Source organism: Haliotis cracherodii, unplaced genomic scaffold, assembly GCF_022045235.1.
Source record: "Haliotis cracherodii isolate W230 unplaced genomic scaffold, xgHalCrac1.p SCAF_42, whole genome shotgun sequence".
Taxonomy (NCBI): domain Eukaryota; kingdom Metazoa; phylum Mollusca; class Gastropoda; order Lepetellida; family Haliotidae; genus Haliotis; species Haliotis cracherodii.
The window spans coordinates 1204790-1224895 of record NW_027266300.1 but is presented as its reverse complement, the minus strand read 5'-3'; the positions used below and the strand labels follow the sequence as shown (position 1 = coordinate 1224895).

The 20106-nt window shown below is 38.4% G+C and overlaps 1 long non-coding RNA gene across 1 annotated transcript; it reads right to left on the bottom strand.

The window, feature by feature from the left end:
- Positions 1 to 1431: 1431 nt before the first annotated feature.
- On the bottom strand, positions 1432 to 5752 carry LOC139441701 (uncharacterized). Its single transcript, XR_011651638.1, has 3 exons — positions 5732 to 5752; positions 5363 to 5446; positions 1432 to 1844 (listed from the first exon to the last, which is right to left on the bottom strand). It is a non-coding gene; the product is annotated as an uncharacterized lncRNA (long non-coding RNA).
- Between the last annotated feature and the right edge of the window lie 14354 nt (positions 5753 to 20106).

Below are 20106 nucleotides of genomic sequence, written 5' to 3'. Positions count from 1 at the left end.
CAATAAATGTAATGATTCCACAGTAAATGGACTTTGCACAGTCGAAATGTAAAAATATGTTAACCCATTCATTAAGGGATTCCCATCTATCTAACAGCAAGTTATGAACATGCAGGTTGGTCAAGTCACCTTTAAATATTGAGAATTATCTTACATATTGTAAAAACAAAGCTCATAGGTCACATTTCTCAAAACTGCGTTTAAGTAATCACAAACTAAACGTTGAAACTGGTAGATATACAAAAACACGAACCCCATTGGAACAACGTCTCTGTGAAACATGTGCACAGCAAAAAAAATGCAGTTTCCGGTATCCGGATACCTGCCGGATACCACCGGACACTTACCCAAAACGCGTCCGGGTATCTGGTGGCAGAAACCTTGCCGGATACCCGATCCGTGGTATCCGGCATGGACACCTCACCTGAAAGTATGTCACCTGGAATCCGGGTATCCGGCACCGGATACCTCACCGGATACCTCAATCTGGGTGTCCAGGGATCCGGCACCGGATACCTCCTTCTGAGTTTCCAAAAACATGTCACAATTTGGGGGGTGCATTTTGTTCAATTAAGTGTGAAACACCTAAAAATATATTGGAAACTAACCATGAAAATTGAACATTGCTGAAGGTATCCGGCGGGTATCCGGTAGGTATCCGGATGCAATTTTTCGAGATGTCTTTCTCCTAGTAAATAATGTTATCCTGGGCATAGCAGATAGCTTTAGTAATATTCTGTGTTATTTATGTTGTAAATATCCCCTTAAAGTTGAGATCTATGGGCAGGTACTTCTTGTGAAAACATTTTTCAAATTCATATATATTTCATTTTAGATGTTCAGCATATTAAATGAAAAGCATTCAGTCCTGGTATGATGGTATCCTTACATTTCATCTTCATATTCCCAGTTTGTTCTAGCTTCTCGTGGTTGAAGCGCTATATACACCACATCGGTACATTGCTTGGTGTCACCCATCATGATATTGTTGGAATTTTGCTCATAAAGTGACATAACACCATATTCACTCTGACAAAACAAATGAAAGTCATTGGCTATGTGCTCACTTGGGCCTTTGTTCCTGGTGAGATCAAAAGATTATTTTGGAACTGTATCAGTACTTGTTACATCTTGACAGACGAGTTTCATTGAAGTTTGAAACAGAATATCATTAACCAAAATGGGTGCATCCACAGAAAACACCTAATAAAGTACCGGTACATAAAAATATCAATGTAATTTTTCTACTGACATGGAACTAAAAACTTCATTCAGTGAGCTGTATTAATTGTAGGAAAACATTCAGGGCATTAGTATATTTGATATATGTTAGCACCTATGTTATGAATGATCAATATCATATTTCTTTAAAGAAGCAAAACAAAAAAAAATTGTTAAGATAACAAATCATATTTATTGATTTTATGACATTTCATTGGTTCAGTAACCAAAGGTGTTTGCAAGAACATTCAAAAACAGAAACAGATGCTTCAATGCCATTTTCTAAATAAACAAATCGGTCAAATCTCAGAAGAATTTCAAGGGAGAAGAATATCTAAAGTCAATTATGTTTGTGCAGTAAACCACAAAAGTCATTCAGATTTGTATAGTCAGCGTCAGTGTACACCACATAAACATAGTCTCACTGCTGTAGTATTAATTCCTTTAGACTTGATTAATGTCGTAATAAAACAACCTACAGAATCTCACTGATGTGGCATTATTCATTCAGAATCATCACTTTCTGAGGTGAACCTGCTAGTTGTTCTGGGGAGGATTATTCATCACCCTGAGAGTCCTTTGTATGACTTGTCTGATCTGGTGTCATTGTGAAATCCAGGTGCCTGAAACAATTTATAACATCTTTAAAATCTTGTTATTAAAAATATAAGAAACACACATATATTGACAAAGGGAAAAAAGTTGGTTGCTCTCTCAATGAATAAGGTAATGACAGTTTATCAAGCAAGTGTTAACCAAACCATGTTAACCAATGTAAAAAAGCCATAGCAAACAGTAAATTTTACAGAAAATACAAAATTGTAATTGATCTTCTGAAAACAATTCCTGTAGTGCCATAAGGCAGGCTCACCTGAATTTTTCTCAAATGTTTGCATTACATCAAAACATAAGGAAGGGTAAACAAGGCAATGCAAATTGCATAAAATAGGTTCTTATACATAAAAACAGAACTACCGTATTTGATGTAATAAGCGCCTCGCTCTAATAAGCGCCCACGGGAATATTTGCTAATATATTGGCTAGTTAACAATCCCAATTTGCACCCTTTCCAATTGATCAATGTATACAAGACTTATTTATTTGCATATAATACACATTCGTGTGTGATATGCACCCTTAATTATGGGGAATTTCATTCTGGAAAAATATATTTGTCGTACATTAACATTTCAGGCTGCCAGCATAAAGCACGAAATTCTGAGAGCGCCCTGGGCGCTTATTCTGTCGAATACGGTATTCATAATTATCAAAACTTTCAATCACACAAGTCATGTAAGTGATCTCAAAATATTATATAATGAGTGTGCAAGTTAGTATAGTTCCACACAGCTTTTAGCAATATTCCAGCAATATATATGCGGGGACACCAGAAATGGGCTTTTCACACAGTACCCATGTGGGGAACAGAACCCAGTGCTTCGGAGAACGCATTACCCACTAGGCTACAAAATACAAATATCATCTCAAATACAAAAGTAAGTAACATTAGGATTTCATACAACAGATATTTTCACCAAATATCAAGTCACTATACAACTGATTGAATTACTGATTAGAGAAGCAAGTACATATAAATGTAGCAACAGAATCAGGCTTAATTTGAATCGTTCCTTGCTTCAGTTGCAATGGGAGCCACATTGAAAATAATTATCTCACTTATTATTGATAATTAATATCTACCATTAATTGGTAGGCCAAAATAGACACTGATACAAAAAATCAACTGAAAAGAACCACCTGAACAATCGACTAAAAACTATGTATATTACATTAAGGGGACCTTATTTCGGCTGCTGGCAATAGCATGAGTGGAGAGGGGGGGTGCTGTAGTGCGCACCCCCCTTTTTATTTCGAAAATAAATCTTTATTTCTATATAAATTACTACCAAGACAATAAATAGCTGTAAAAAAAGCTGTATCCGCCCATGATTAGTCATGAGTAAAATCATTATCATATTTTTATCATTTATCCTATCTTTAATTAAAATTAACAATAACGGGAAAAACTACCAAATATATTGGTCAAGTGTAATCATAATTTAAGTAGTTCTATTTGGTTTTGGAACTTTTCAAGGGTCATTGTAAATATATGTGTATTCCTATTTGAATACTCGTTTGATTGTTATAAAGTTACACAGTATTGCATCTATCGTCTGTTTCTAAATACAGTGGAACCCATCTTTGACTTGTGTGACATAATTGAATCATACCCCAATTGAATCATACCCCAAGTGCATTGTTATGCATCTGCACAGAGTGGTCAAAGTCCTTGTTACTTACTTTCTTACTTTGTAGATTTAACGTGCGCTTTCCGACTGATGCGTATTTCGCACACGGACATAGTTTGCTACAAGGCAGGATCCAATAAGTACAGTTGAGACATCAGGTTGTATCCAGACAAACTGTCTGATAATCTCAAGTATGGTCTTGGTAGGATCAAGGGATGTAGCTAATCCTAAATAAACATTAAACAAATGACATAATCTCTTCTACAGAACACTTGATCAAAGCCTGCCCCACCTTTGATGTTTATCATCTTGTTACGCTCACAACAGCTCATTAGCAAGATGAACTCCATGTCAACTCATGGTGGATTAGGGATTAACAGGGCAATTAGTGTCAGGTGGGTATTATCACTTGCAATTATCTGTTAATTACTTAATTGAGTAGTGACGGCTTAGTTAGTTTCCAACCACACTGACAAGTCAGTTTACAGTTTACTAGTAACATGTTTCTGTGGACCAAGGAAATGTATCTTGCCAGATACTTAAAAAGTTCTACTCATAAGTAATAAAATAATGACAGTTTTGATATGCAATTCTCCCTACAAAGACATTTAACATTTGATATACATAAACTGTCTGTTGAAACCATGATGATGCTAATATACAAGTCGCATAAAACAACTAATTCATATACTGGTACCTAGCCAAACATACATAATTTTTATACGCGTATGCACATGCTTGTACATATATACCTCTACTGCCACATCACACATACAAACAATCATTAGATGGATGTAATCGTTCAAAAATATTTTACATACACAAACAAGTGAACAGATTCTGTAATAGCATGGTTAATATTGGGAGATGTTTAAGCATTTCCATTTTCACAGAATCGAAGGTATATCCTTTCAGGACTCAGATCAGCTTGTAGTGATTTAAATTCACCTAAAAATGATTCATGTGAAATGACCTATCCCGCATGTGTGGCACCTGTTATTAAAATACCATTCATTACTTATTTGTGTGTCCAAATTATGCTATTATTAGAAATAATAGGTATTATTATTCTGCATGGATATAAGAAAGCTTTATATGGAATTGTTGAAAATTATGTACAGGAAAACATTGAAATAAATCAATCAATACGTGCATTTATCTCAGAATCTGGTAGATTTAATCAATATGGACTTCTGCTTCATTATCTAATTATAATCAGATGATTACATTATTGCTCAACTGATAGTTTGCAATAGTATAGAATTAGTATTTTATTAATAATTATTTTGTATTTGAGCATCATTTAGATAAGCCAATGAAAAAAATATATGTTTAAAACACATGTAGTAGAACATATTGCAATAGTTAAGACCCGAAAAGAAGTTATGTGTAGGATCCTCAAAATGGTATCCACAAGAGCAGGTTGTAGAATCATGTTGGTATTTGTTGTTTAACTCTGCACTCAGCCATATTCCAGCTAAATGACGGCGGTCTGTAAATAATCAAGTCTGGACCAGACTATCCAGTGATTGACATCATGAGTATCCATCCACACAATTGGGATACAATGACATGGATCAACCAAGTCAGCGAGCCTGATCAGCCGATCCATTAAGTTATCTCTTACAACTAGCATAGGTTGATCATGTTGATGGGGACTAACTTCAACCTGGAATCCCCATGTGAGTATGTATGCGGCTGTTAGCTTTGTTTGATGTTTAACGCCACACTCAGCAATATCGCAGCTATGTGGCAGGAATCAAACCTGCATGGGTCTTCAGCACGAAGAGTGAACGCTTCAACCACTAGGCTACCCCACCACCCAAAATTCCCCCATGATAAAGTTGTCATCATGGTTATTGTTCAGCTACTTCAAGTGAAAATGTTCATACCCTTAAAATGTCTTATCTTCCACTTCACGATGATCTCTGATGCAAAACTTCCCTGTCATTAAAGCTGTTCTTGATTCTTCACATCTGGAAAAATATGTTGAGGCTATTAATCATCTCACAGAGTAAAGGGAGTATATGAAATAAGACAGTGAGTCACATTAGCATACAAATTATCCAGTTAAAGTTAACATATTTCTTCATTATATACTAACATATGATAGACAGGCTACTTGTTATATAAAAATATAATTATATCCTGATACATTTACTTACATGTTGGCTATGAAAGTTAATGTGTCACATGTGACAGGCTTACATGTGGTAAATTACTTTAATACGTGATCATTGTAATATTCACATATTCCTTACCTTAATGTGTCACTTCAGCTGCCAGGATTACCTCAGCTGCAATTTCAATATTTGGCCAATTTTGACGAAATGACCGATCGTGTTCAGTGTATAAGCTGGGCCTCGTCTCTAATATAACTTGGCGCAAGTTGACGACGCGCATAGAGAGCCGGGAACCAGCTTATGTCATGTTAAACTGGTTCCCGGCTCCCTATGCGCGTCGTCAACTTGCACCAAACAATATTGTGATATTAGAGACGGGGGCCCAGCTTTGTGTTAACCCGGAACAAGCCAATTTACCCATATTCCCCTGCGGTCCAGGGCGCCATTTTAGAACATGGATGTAAACAAATCTCGTGTATCGATATACACTGTGATGCTTGATTACGATAAGCTTACCTCGTGTATCGATACATTGTTCTCATTCACCTCCACCACGGAAATACCGGCCGAAGTTCCTCTGAGCCATCCACAACGCGGAAGTCAACAGTTTTTGGAAAGGCGATTGGCAGCAAATGCGGATGCCAGGTACGTAGCAGGGCTTCGTGACCTTATGATTTCCGTGCAGAGATCTTATGGAACGGATTGATTTAGATATTTACCTGCTCTACATACTTTACCGTAAACGCCAAGGGTCCTTTTTTTTTTAGTATTATGGTCAACTGTTTGTTATGACGACAAGGATTTGCATAAGGGGCGTAATAGATTTGTGGTCAAAACAAGATGATCCAAATTAGATCCGCTTTTTATAGATAATGAAGAAATGTACAAAGATCTAGGAACGATTATTAACTCTAAACTTTTGTGGGATGCTAATACAGACTATAATTTACAATAATGGCCACCAAAGACTTTACTTTTTTGACGCTTAACATATTTTTATAATTACACTGTTATGTCCTTGTTTTGTATAAGCTTCATAACTAAATAATTCAATATTTCATGGAATGACTCTGACCTTGGCGAGGATCGTTTTTGCAACAAGTGATTCCCTATGTAAAGTGTATGTTGAATGACCCTGGCTTTATTGTCAAATAATTGTTTGACAGTTGTTAAATATGGGATTATGTTTTATCTCTGAATGTTTGGGATGAAATATTTTATTAAGGACAGTTCTAAGTTGGAAACTCAACTGGGGCCTTTTCAATTGAATTCAATGTACAGCATGTACAGTTTGGATATTTCTGTAATGTGAATGCTACTTATTTTTGCAGAATGTCTGGATGAATGAATGAGTCAGTCATCTGCACAGCATCATTGGAAAAAGGGAAGCAATGAGGAACAAGAGAAGAGTAGCAGTGAGTGGTAAATATTTGAAATTATTCTGTTTGGTTCATCATGTTCATGTAGCTATTCTGCAAATATTTCTTCAGTTTGCTTGTTCTTTATCACCCGTTGGCATGGATGGCCTAATTATCAAAAGCACCACAACTTGCTGTGCATAGTTGCATCTCTTGGGCTTGACAGAAACCGATGGTCGTGGGTTTGAATCGAGGGTAGCATCATACACTTGCTTGTGGGTTTCATCAAAGTGGTAAACATGTAAGACCTGCATCACTTCGGGCTTTCTTCCCATTTCACTCATTTAACACCACATCCAACAATAGTTCAGCTAAATGACAAGGATTATAAATAATCAAATCTCAAATCTCAACTAGGCAAACCAGTGATTAATGTTATGAGCTCGATCCAGACGCATCGATGATGACTGTTATGGACAACACCCCACGTTATTGGGTACGATTACGAGCGATCAATGAGCCCACTTGCTACCTCATCTATTACTTTGGCTTGTATGGCAAGCATTTTTAAGAGATGTCAGTTAATGATTGTTTCAACTCATCAGCATGGAACAATATATATCTCAAATGTTTGGTATATAACAAAACTCAAAGATGATAAATTAAGTGAATTTGCTGCCTTTTATCTGTAAGTACATGTTGCAACAATTCTTTTCTATTGCTACAATCTTTATACATAATTTTGCAGAAACTGAAGTCCAGCTTGAGATACCCGGATGACTGGTTGACAGTCTGGAAGGACCCTTCCAGATATCAGAAGTGATAGGCAGACAGTGATGAGGAGAATCCTGTTATTTCAATGGGGGCCTACCAAGAAGTTATATCCCAATTGACACTGGGACACACTCACAAAGGCTGGTCTGGCTAATGTGAGAAGACCAACCAATGCCAAGTCGGAGTGGGACCCTTCAAGGACGTTGAAGAAATTATTGTCTTTGGCCATGTGGTAATCACTTGAAAGGAATGATGTTTGCGACTACTTGTCTATAAATGTGGACCCAAACACCAAATAGAATGTTCACAATTCTACTAACACAATGCAACAGGGATAGAGCCGATCTGGCCTCCCCTCATCCTGGTTCCTGTTTTTCCATGGCAATATAGAAGGGAAAGGATATTTGAGGGCAAATAACTCTGAACTGGTGAGCATGGTCTGCTTATGCTTTCAAGCGAACAGTTATCCCACTCTGTTATGAGTATTGAAGAATAGGAGGAAATTGCATACTGCATCAGGAACCATCATGTGAACAATGTCCAGTGTGTGATATAGGCATATAAATAAAAGAAATTGATAATTTGTTTGTTGTTTATGTTTCTTTAGCCAGGTGTGTAAATGGGGATTTTCCAATATTTTGCCTCAGTTTGATAGCCACAGTTATCGGATGAAACCATGCATTGCTTGGACATCTTTGGAATAACACATTGATCTGCTATGTCAAAGGTCAATGTCATAGCCAGACAAAAAAATTGTTAATGGCCAAACTCTTCCTCAGGGCAGGGATAGAAGTTGGCAACAGGTCATACACTTACTTTTTATCTCCCCCCCCCCCCCCCCCCCCCCCCCCCCCCCCGGCATATAATACGGGGTGATATAGCGATCAGCCAGTCTGTCTGTCCGTCCGTCCATCCGTAATCATTTCCTTTTCCAGGGGAAGGATTCCCAAACCATTCAGTGTATTTGATCGAAACTTGGCAAAGCTATTAGGCACATACTGAAGTGGTGCCTTTTGATATTTTGGGATTTTTCTAAAAAAAAATTAATTTTTTTTTTATGGAATGACGTTGGACATAGACTCAATTGGGGATGGGGTTCGTTTCCGGGGCAGAATTCAAAAAACATTCAGTGTATTTGATGGAAACTTGGCAAAGCTATCAGGCACTTACTGAAGTGTTGCCTTTTGATATTTGGGGATTTTTCTAATTTTTATTTTTTTTAATTTTTATGGAATGAAGTTGGACATAGACTCAATTGGGGATGAGGTTCGTTTCTGGGGCAGAATTCGAAAAACATTCAATGTATTTGATCGAAACTTGGCATTCATATGGATGCGACCATGGTGGATCTTTTGTGGATAAACAATGTATGCTTCTTAAAGAACTTTTAACTGTTGACTCATTACATACAGAATTGCACATTTACTAGTGGTTACTTTACAGACAGCTGCCGGGGGGTTATGTCATCTTTCTGATGACTCTTGTTCTCTAATGTGCCTATTCCTGCAGAAGTCTAAATAACTCTTATACATATAGTTGTATATCATTGTCATATGTTTGTCAATGTTATACTGAATGAAGCAATTTACAATTGTTTTTGAAATAGTCGCAACTGATATTGAAGGTCAAATTAGCTTTCAATGTCTTTCAGTAAAAATGTTCACAGTAACTGAGGAACAGCTCTCTGTAGTGTGATGAAATCTGGTACATGTCACCCTCAGAGTGAGGCACATTGTGTTTCAAACTTAAATGAAGCTGGTATGCTCGTAACAAGTACTTGTACCTTTACAAATAATCATATTATCATCTCACTAGGACCAAAGGCCCAAGTGAGCACACAGTCGATGAGTTTATACTTTCACTCAGAACAATCTGGAAGTCTGAACATGAAATTTAAGGATATCATCATACATGTATTAGAACTGATGTTTGTTCATTAAACAGCTTAACATCTAAAAAGATTGAAACAATTGTCTTCTCCAAAATACATGCCCATAGATCTCAACTTTAAGGGGATATTTACAACTAAAATGACACAGAATGTTACTACAGCTATCTGATATGCCCAGGCTAACATCATTTACCAGGATTAAGACATCTCGAAAAATTGCATCCGGATACCTGTCGGATACCTGCCAGATTCCTTCAGCAATGTTCAATTTTCATGGTTAGTTTCCAATATATATTTAGGTGTTTCACACTTAATTGAACAAAATGCACCCCCAAATTGTGACATGTTTTTGGAAACTCAGAATGAGGTATCCGGTGCTGGATCCTTGGTATCCGGTGCCGGATCCTTGGACACCCAGATTGAGGTATCCTGTGCCGGATACCCAGATTCCAGGTGGCATACTTTCAAGTGAGGTGTCCATGCCAGATACCACGGATCTGGTATCTGGCCTGGTATCTGCCACCGGATAGCCGGACGCGTTTTGGGTAAGTGTCAGGTGGTATCCGGCAGGTATCCGGATACCGGAAACTGCATTTTTTTTGCTGTGGTGATGTCTCAGAAGATGAGCAACAATGTGCACCGTCTTTTATAATATACAACCAAGAAAGAGAATCACAAATAATCCTCAATCTTGATAAAGAATTTGGTACACCCTGTTAAAAGGAACAGTTCTAAATAATTTTACCAACAGTTATTCAGAAACAACTTCCAAGATCTGTTATCATATCAACAATTACAAACAAATTCCTTGTACGTACAACATTACTATAGTTTTATAGTTACTATAGTGTAATATTGCCACTGGGTCTTCATGGAATGTTCCGCAATACATATCTCATCTAAAGCATCTTTGTTGTATGATAGTTCCTTACAGTAGTGTACGGGGGCACGATTGGCCCAATCGCCTCAGGCGCTGCAATTCGCTATGGAGAGTTGTGTCCCCTTGGTACGCCGATTTTGTTGTCAGCACAAACCCGTGCTCGTGGGTTTCACCAAAGTGATGAAAGTCTAAGAGCTGCATCACTTCGGGCTTTTCGCCATCAAGCTGACACGCCGCAATATAAGAATACTATTCAAAACCTCACTCTTGTGTACGGTTCCGTTTGGTTAACTGGGTTTGTGTTGTGATTACTTCCGGTTTAGATTTGAAATATGTTTAGAAGAATGTTACTATGTTCAATCCAAACACCGTGCATACATCATGCAACCGTATTATCTTTTAGGAAAATAATTGCTATACTACAGACAAGGCTGTTGATTTGCTATTTATCCAGAAGCAAAGAACATAGAAGGGTGTATAATCCCTGCCAGAAGTTAAAAAAGGCAATAAACTATACAGAACCGTAAACCCACGCATGAAACGGTAAAGCATCATACATTACATACAGTGAACTACTTGAAACAATACTGTGCTCACCTCTGCACAGGAAGCGCCATACATGTGATTATGAAGACAACTAATTACAACATTCTCATATCAAACCCGTTGTTTTACATGTGTTGTTTATTTAACAAAGTCATACTTTATAGAACCTGGTATTTAAATCAATAAGTTGTGAAGTGAGAAAGAGTGCGCGTTTAAGGCTTGACCTAAATTCCTCCCTGGAACCTTTCTCGATTGCTTCCTGGACAACATATGATACATTGCAAAGGTAGTGCGCAATAGAGCTGTTCTGGTAAGGGGGATAATCAATGCGCAATAGATTATTCTTTCAAAATATAGACCGGTTAACTTTAGTGAAGTGAGATATATAATTCCTCTAAACCTGTTTAGCTCTTTTAAAAACAAACTGAACAAATTGCATGAGTTACCTGCATTACGAAATTTGACTAAGTCTAAGAATGTGACAGGCGATTTATTAAAACATGTCCAGATTTAGCCACTCTCATTTCATTTTAAAAGCTCAAAATTTTTCAGAGAAACAAAATGTTGCTCTCCTTCAGTCAAAATATGCTTATCGTAATACTTTCCCGCCTTCATATACACAGGAATTACGCCCTGGTGTTTTCAGTAGTTTTAAAGGATGAAAATGCAAATGCTGAATAAAAACGAAAGTAATGCATTACTGCCATGGTTTCCTGACGAACTCAAGTTGATTTTGATGAAACGATTCCATTCCTAAGACGATGGTGAAGCAAACCGTATGAAGTTGCAACAACGTTTCAGAAACGTCGTAACAAAAAAGTTGAGTGATGTGTGAAACGTTGTTATTACGCTGTGAAATAACATTCCACAGCGACGTTATAATAACGTTATGGAAACGTTATATATCACAACGCTACCAGTCCAAAACTTTACCACAACATCGTGAAAACGCAGTATGTTAGCTGGTATGCTACGTGCTAAAAACAAACTACAATTTCCGTATTGATTAGATAGTGGTTTCCAGATGTGTGGTGGTTATCAAGCATGGCTGCAAACCATTTGACATTGTACCATAAATTAGGCGGTTACCTCAGATTTACTATTTATTCGCAGTGTCTGAAGTGACTATGGTGAATAGCAATATTACTTTAGCTTCTTTGAGGAGCATTGAGACTTAAGCTTGATTAGTTTGAGAATGTGTATCGTTAATAGCGTATATTGGAATTTAAGAAAAGGTATGTGACAACCAAAGGTTCCATAATACAACTAATATTCCGACTATATGATATTGACGCTCGAGGTAAAATGTTCTATGTCCAATTACAACCGCTCCTCGTGCCAAAAGAATTAAAAACACATGATGCAGCTAACATCAAATGTTCATAATCAACATGGTCTTCGCGAAAGGGAGAATGTCGTGTTTCCATGCACCTGTACCTGACTTCAGTACCTCACATAACTTTGCAGAAGTTTCGTTTATCAGGTCCGTCATAACATCCTATCTTTAGCTATCTTTATCTTGTTCAGTTCACGACACGCAATGTATCTGAGACAATATCCTGTCAAAAGTAACTCAAGAAACAAAGACATTAAACATTAGCAATATAGAAATATATAATAATTTCCTTTACTGTTATAAATTTGTAAATTACTGAAGATCGTTTTGTTTGGTTGTTTATTTGATGTTAAACACCGCACTCAGCAATATTCCAGCTATACGACGGCTGTCTGTAATCGAGTCTGGACCAGACCATCCAGTGATTGACATCATGAGCATCGATCCACGCAATTGGGATACGATGACATGCATCAAATAAGTCAGACAGCCAGACCACCCGACCCCTCTAGTCGCCTCTTACGACAAACATAATTTTGAAAAGATTAAATAACGCCTCCATCCACAGTTCACTGGCCAAACAAGGCCTAGCGATTGGACTTGACTTCTGTTGCAACTTTATTAGCACCCAGTGCTAAATCGGAAAAGTTGCACTGTCTGTTCCAGTGTTATCTTCAAGGAGAATTGTTCACGAGTATGCGAGACATTTGGCATACTTTGGACGCAGGGGAGCTACGACAATGAATAAAAACGACAAAACCCTTTCCATATTCAAAAGAAATATCTTCTAAAAGCGGAGTCGATTGTATCATGAGCATGTGTTTCTGAGTCTCTGAGCAAATGCAAGTCAATTGTTCACCTGAAAGTAAACCATGGGAACATATCGTACAAGTCAAATAAGAAGTCATTTGGAAATATCCTCCACATGTCTACCATAAAAATTAAAGTGTGACACTCTTTGAAATCTGCTTAGAAGGAGCATGCTCCAATGTATCTCGAAAGTTGTGAATTATTTCAGCTATATGACGGCGGTCTGTAAATAACAGATCTGGTGGGGAGGTTAGCTGTCTTGGTTGATGCATATCATCGTATCCCAAATGCGTGGATCGATGCATATGATGTCAATCACTGGATGGTAGTACGACAAGCATGGGTTGCTGGGTTGCTTGAATACCGTATGTATGTTATAGTGGGGAAAGCCTGCATAACGTACGTGGAAGAGGCTTGAATACCGTATGTGTGTTATAGTGGGAGAGGCTTGCATGACGTATGTATGTTATAGTGGGGAAAGAATGCATAACGTACGTGTGTTATAGTGGGAGAGGCTTGAATACCGTATGTTTGTTATAGTGGGAGATGCTTGCATAACGTATGTGTGTTATGGTTGGAGAGGCTTGAATACCGTACACATGTTACAGTTGGGAAAGCCTGCATAACGTACGTGTGTTATAGTGGAAGAGGCTTGAATACCGTATGTGTCTTATAGTGGGGGAGGCTTGCATAACGTACGTGTGTTATGGTGAGAGAGGCTTGAATAACGTATGTGTGTTATGGTGAGAGAGGCTTGAATACCGTATATGTCTTATAGTGGGGGAGGCTTGCATAACGTATTTGTGTGATGGTGAGAGAGGCTTGCATAACGTACGTGTGTTATAGTGGGAGAGGCTTGAATACCGTATGTATGTTATAGTGGGAGAGGCTTGCATAACGTACGTGTGTTATACTGGGGGAGGCTTGCATAACGCATGTGTGTGATGGTGAGAGAGGCTTGAATAACGTATGTGTGTTATAGTGGGAGAGGCTTGCATAAGGTACATGCATGTGTGTTATAGTGGGAAAGGCTTGCATATCGTGTGTGTTATAGTGGGGAAGGTCTGCACAATGTACGTGTGTTATGTGGGAGAGGCTTAAATACCGTATGTGCGTTTTAGTGGGAGAGGCTTGCATAACGTATGTGTGTTATAGTAGGAGAAGCTTGCATAACATATGTGTGTTAAAATGGGATAAACTTGAATACCGTATGTGGGTTATAGTGGAGGAGACGTGCAAAACGTACCTGTGTTATAGTGGTGAAGGCTTGACGTGGGTGTGGTGCAAGACAGTATACACCTTCGACGTTTCAACGACATGCCTTTAACTTGGTGTGTTGTGTAATATCCAGTAGCATAATAAGATGAGGGAACTTTGGTAGGGTGTTGATGATTGTTAGAAGATTAGCATCAACTGTTAAAAACATTCTGTACCAGATCTTGTAAGAGCGACCTGCAGTGTACAGAATTTTACCGATACTGATGAATCAATGTTCTTGTAATGTTTAGATAGATAAACCATTTTAAAATTGTATGTTACATATTGTATATGACATGGTTCTGAGATGACATAGCTTGAAACAACTCGATACAAGTGTTTGGGACCGCTGCTAGGGCTACCACTTAGATGTGGGATTTCACTAATAATTGTAAACATATTCATTCACTTTGTTGAGACTGAACGTTCAATGTCGGGGTAGTCTGTGACGAGATAAGAGGCTAGTGTTGAGTCAGTACTGAATACACCTAGCGAAGGGATTGCTTTAAAGCTCGACCGGGTCAGGCCAAGACGGAAAAATGCTATTATTGGCTAAATTACTCCATTATTGACGATCATACCTCCATATCATTGATGCAAGATGCACACATGGCATTAATGAACAATCACAAACCACAAACGTGCAACATAACTTTAACAACTGAACAACAATTGTATTATAAAATTAACTAGGTTTACAAATTAATACAAATTACTTCAAAACAATTACAATGGCAGTACACAATAGAATGGCAGCACAAAACTCAAAAGCAGTACAAAATCAAATGGCAGTATAAATACAATAGCAATAAAGATAACAATATTCACCTACCAGCAACAGTGTTCAAGCTATAGGCTTAGGCTTGATATCCAGGGTGAAAACCGCTGGTCTTGATATAATGTGAAATGTAATGTGAGATGCGAGATTCACGCTCTTGTCCCCTTTAATAGCCTAAATCCCTTCTTGAAAACTCTACACAGTGATGGATTGGCCTAGCTGCTGACCTAGAACATTCTAGATAACTCTTGATCACATATTCATCTAAATACTGTATCTTCCACAACACTGCTGACATTAGATGGTACGGCATTCCTGACAACTAACCATTGTCAATATACAATGCTTTGAGTTTCTACTGAAACTCTACAGAAATAATGCACTACAATTACAACATTGTTTAAAATGAAGCCATCACGCTTGTCGCTATGCGGCAGGACCATGACCATTGGAGAGTGTTTAGAGAGATTACTGACACTCCTACAAGTCCCGTCAGTAAAGGGCCTATTTACCTAAGGAATTTTTGTGTAGTTGAAGATGACGTCAGGAGAAGATTAGTTGGATACAGGTGATGTCCGTAGGAGTGTAGTCAACACAAAGGATGTGTTTAGTAGTGTATTAACTTGAGCAGGAATGCACTCTTTATAGAGCACAAAAAGACCGACTGTGATCGACAAACTATGATGGGCCTATACCTTGTTGTGCTACACATTAAACCTGGTCAGATGTTTGTTTCACTCTTACGTTGCTTAGAAACATCTACATGTTGATGCAGAATGATGCACTTCCAGGTGTGGTTGCTGCTGACCATAATCTGTAGTGCACGGGGTCAGGACCATGGCCGTCTACACTACGAGACCCTATTCTCAGAAAGAGGGAAGCTCACGGCATTCGATGAATCCTGGACCCACACGTTTGCCTCAGAATTACCAGAACCCTACCTCTCCAACAGATCATAGGAAATGCCATTATTCCTTCATAAGGAAAACACAACATGCAAAAACACACTCTTCTATGTAAGCTTCATCCTAACTTTTGTGCATAAATTACATTCACAATCAAACACAGACCACATTCACATTCACAACTAACCAACACACTCATTCCTGGCAAACCAGAAATTAAAACTAAAACCCGCCAAACACGCAGTTTGCTTCCTCGATGTGGTCAGTTAGCCAGGGCAACATTCAGTCTCGCCACAGAATAGGACCTCAAATTCATTAAACAGACAGACCACATTTAACTCCTCGCATCCTAAGTTCACATACGCAACGTCTGCTTCAACACATCACAACACCAAATGGCATCTTACATGACACAACAAATATCCCCTTTGACAATATAGTCAAAGCCATCAAACATAACCACAACCACATCATTCAGACAGGCGAATTAACCTTTAAAGAGGTTAAATAGAATGAGAAATTATTTTCCACTACTCCTTATGATAGGCAGAGAAAATCAATTAGCCACCCTAGTGCACGCACATATACCAAACACTGATAGCAGGCATATTCCAGTTATTACGAGGTCGACCGTCCCCAAATATTGTCCATTACTGACCCTAGTATCAATAATTACATCTACGACAGCTCAGTTACATGCCAATCACCCTAACTTCCAACTGTGATATACAGAGGCTACAATGTTCTACCTCGATGTATTACACCATTGTCGATGTACATCTACCTTGTGACATTACCAGAACCTGAAGTATCGGTCTGCAAGCTGGCACAGTCGTACTGGAAAATGTTTAAAAATATCCCCTTCAACAGGTGTGTACATCGCCTATGTATTGCACCTACTCAATTCACGCAAACAATAAAACTTTCCCTACCCACTTGAACAATTGCCAAATCTGTTGCCGTTCACATACCTTAATATCGCAGTGTTGGGTATATTGATTTTGATTTGGCTGCCTGCCATTCGCCATGAATCGCACAATCGTTATGCTACGAGCACAGCTACTAGCCCGGGGTAAACTAGAGTCACCCCATCAGTCATATTATGCCTTTCGTCAGGGAACGACTCAATTTGTTTAAAAATAGCCAACACTAACGTCCCATCCCTTGTTCTGTCTCTCTCCAATTCTCACTATTCCCCGACGTCAGTAGCCATCCACCGTGCACCCACGTTGGTCTCCGGGCACCAGGCCGGACAACAACGTGTCAATAGTGAATATAACCTCTAGAACTCGCCTTCCCCTACCCTCAGATGTGGCTCATCATATGATATGTCACCGATATGTTCTCAAGTTACATATGCTACATGCTGCATGCCAAAGTCCGTTACCCACTCAGGCAGTTGATGGGACCGACCCGGCAAGACATCCCCCCCCCCCTTACCTCTCTCATATCCCTCACCTGCTCACCCCACCTCACACAAACATACACACACACACGCACACACACACGGATACACGCACACACGCACACACACGTTACCTGCTCAACCCACTACACACAAATATTGTACCCGTCCATTGGCAACAGGTTTAAAGGTCAACCAACCCCGAACCATCCCACACCACGCCTCACCCAACGCCCCGCCCCTGGCCCCATCCCTTTTAACCACAATGGCCGTCTCGATCTCGCACACAACATACACACAAATATGGTGTAATTGTATCAACATTATCAAGCACACCATTCGTATCAATGATTGCACTCCATACACATTTTACACACTACCTTTAGATGTACCATTATGTCTTAGAAAGAATGTCTGCGAAGTTATTTGTAAATATGTTATAAGGTTATGATTTGATAATTACGGGTCCACATAATCTTGATCACATAAAGAAAATTTAAATAACCAACTATATAATGTACATTCAACCACTGATATGCTGTGCAATGTATACAATGTATGATATTCACAGAACTCAGGGTTGTTATGGTCACAGGTTCTCGAATAGAAGTATCTGTGTATGCACCAGACGAAGACATAGGACCTTGGGTTGTAGACGAAATTCTAGAGTTGGTATCCCCCAAAGAAGAACCACTATTTCTCGAACAACCACCAGAAAACCAATGTAGAAACTTAGCAAAAAAATTGGTTAGATGTTGTATAGTCGCCTCTAGACTTCTCGGGAAGATATTTGCAGCATGGTGTGCACACACAAAAACAAGGAGAATAGCAGGGATACATATACATCCGAAAAAAGAGACAGTAGAAGATCCGAAGAAATGGGAAAGAGCAGTAGAATTTGCAATTGGAGACTTTGGGTTTCGCACTTGTCCAATATTTCGCATAGACATCGGATCTTCCACAAACGAAGGTGTAGAGTTTGGACCACTTTGATGCTATACAAAAGCAAAGGATTCGAAAACTATTCTTGCGCCATCCAAACAACCAACAAAAATATCCGAGGCAGATACAAACCCTTCCATGCTTCTCCCAAGCACAGAACACATAGAATGGATATTCCGGAAAAACAAATCCCAGAGAATAGGAAAAGAAGTTTCCCAATTTCAAGCAATAGAAATGGAACCCAAAAGACAAATATCAACTCTTTCCAGATCCAATAGAGAACAAAGATTGCAAGACATAGAAGACTGGTTGGATAACAATCTATGGAAACAAAATATTGCAAAAATACAAGAACAAAGTATACAAAAAGAAAAGGAGGAAATGAAAAAGAGAGAACAAGAAATAGAAGAAATACAAAAAACATACAAGAATATAGAAGAATATAGAATTGCATCTACAGATACCAAAAATATTGTAGAACAAAATTTCGGAAGCTGGTGTAGAAAGATGTCCGAATTTTCTGGAAAAACTATTTCTATACTCGGATGGAAAGGAGAACATTTTGTAGCTATATGTATCGAAAATATCGAAAATGTAGATGTGTATTGTTTTCCCGCTATTTGGCAAACAAAAAGACTGCGAGAGATGCTCGAATTGCTAGAAACAGCTGCACAACACATAAAACTGGATAGATATGGAAAGTCTATGTATTGGATCCCAATGGTAGAAGGAGACGAATTGTCTTTGAGCGTGGAAGAAACAAAAACATTCTACAACAACGAGAACAAAAAAATAGAATACAATCCACTAGTTGTAGAAAAAAACACCAAACCAAGAACTACTAGCAGCAAATACAAAGGTAGACAAATTCGAAGAAGAAGTGGAAGATTCTTCCATGCAATATATAGAAAAAGCGCCAACATGGAAAGAATGCACAAAAGCATTGGATATGGAAGGAGAACATGTAGAAAATTTGCCAAAAATATATTTCGAGGATTGGAAAGGACTATTCTGTTTCTACAAACAACAGATGGATCGAAAATTCTAGCATAGGGAACATTTTTGCAAGAAGAAGTTGCAAAATTGGATCCCTTGGATACATATGCAGCACCAATACTATGCAAAATAGGAAGAGAAAAGAGAACAATACATAGGAAGAAAGATAGATTGGTATCTATATCTGCAAAACACTAGTACGCAAACATACCACAAGGCAAAACAAGTCTAGAGTGCCCTCTTCTATTTGTAGCAATATACAACTTTCTTCCATATTTTCCCTACCCCAAACTTTCTCTTCCTCTCCTTCTCCAAGGTATCCATCTATTTCCCATCCCCCTTCTCCACAAGGATGCTTTCTGTTTTTCTCTATGTATTCTTTTGCAGTATATACACGTTTGGCATTTCCAAAATCGTATTTCTTCAAATCTTCTACACGAAATCTTCTCGGCATACCATTTTTTTGGACATATTCCATCGTTGTTTCTATTCTATACTATATATAGCAAATATCCAAATGGAAAATCTATAGCATTCGAAAAGCATCTGGTTTTGTGGGAGGGTCCCGCGGTGGAACAATGGGAGCTTCCTTTTTCCTCCGTAGTTTCCATAGTACAACAATTGGAAGGAGAATA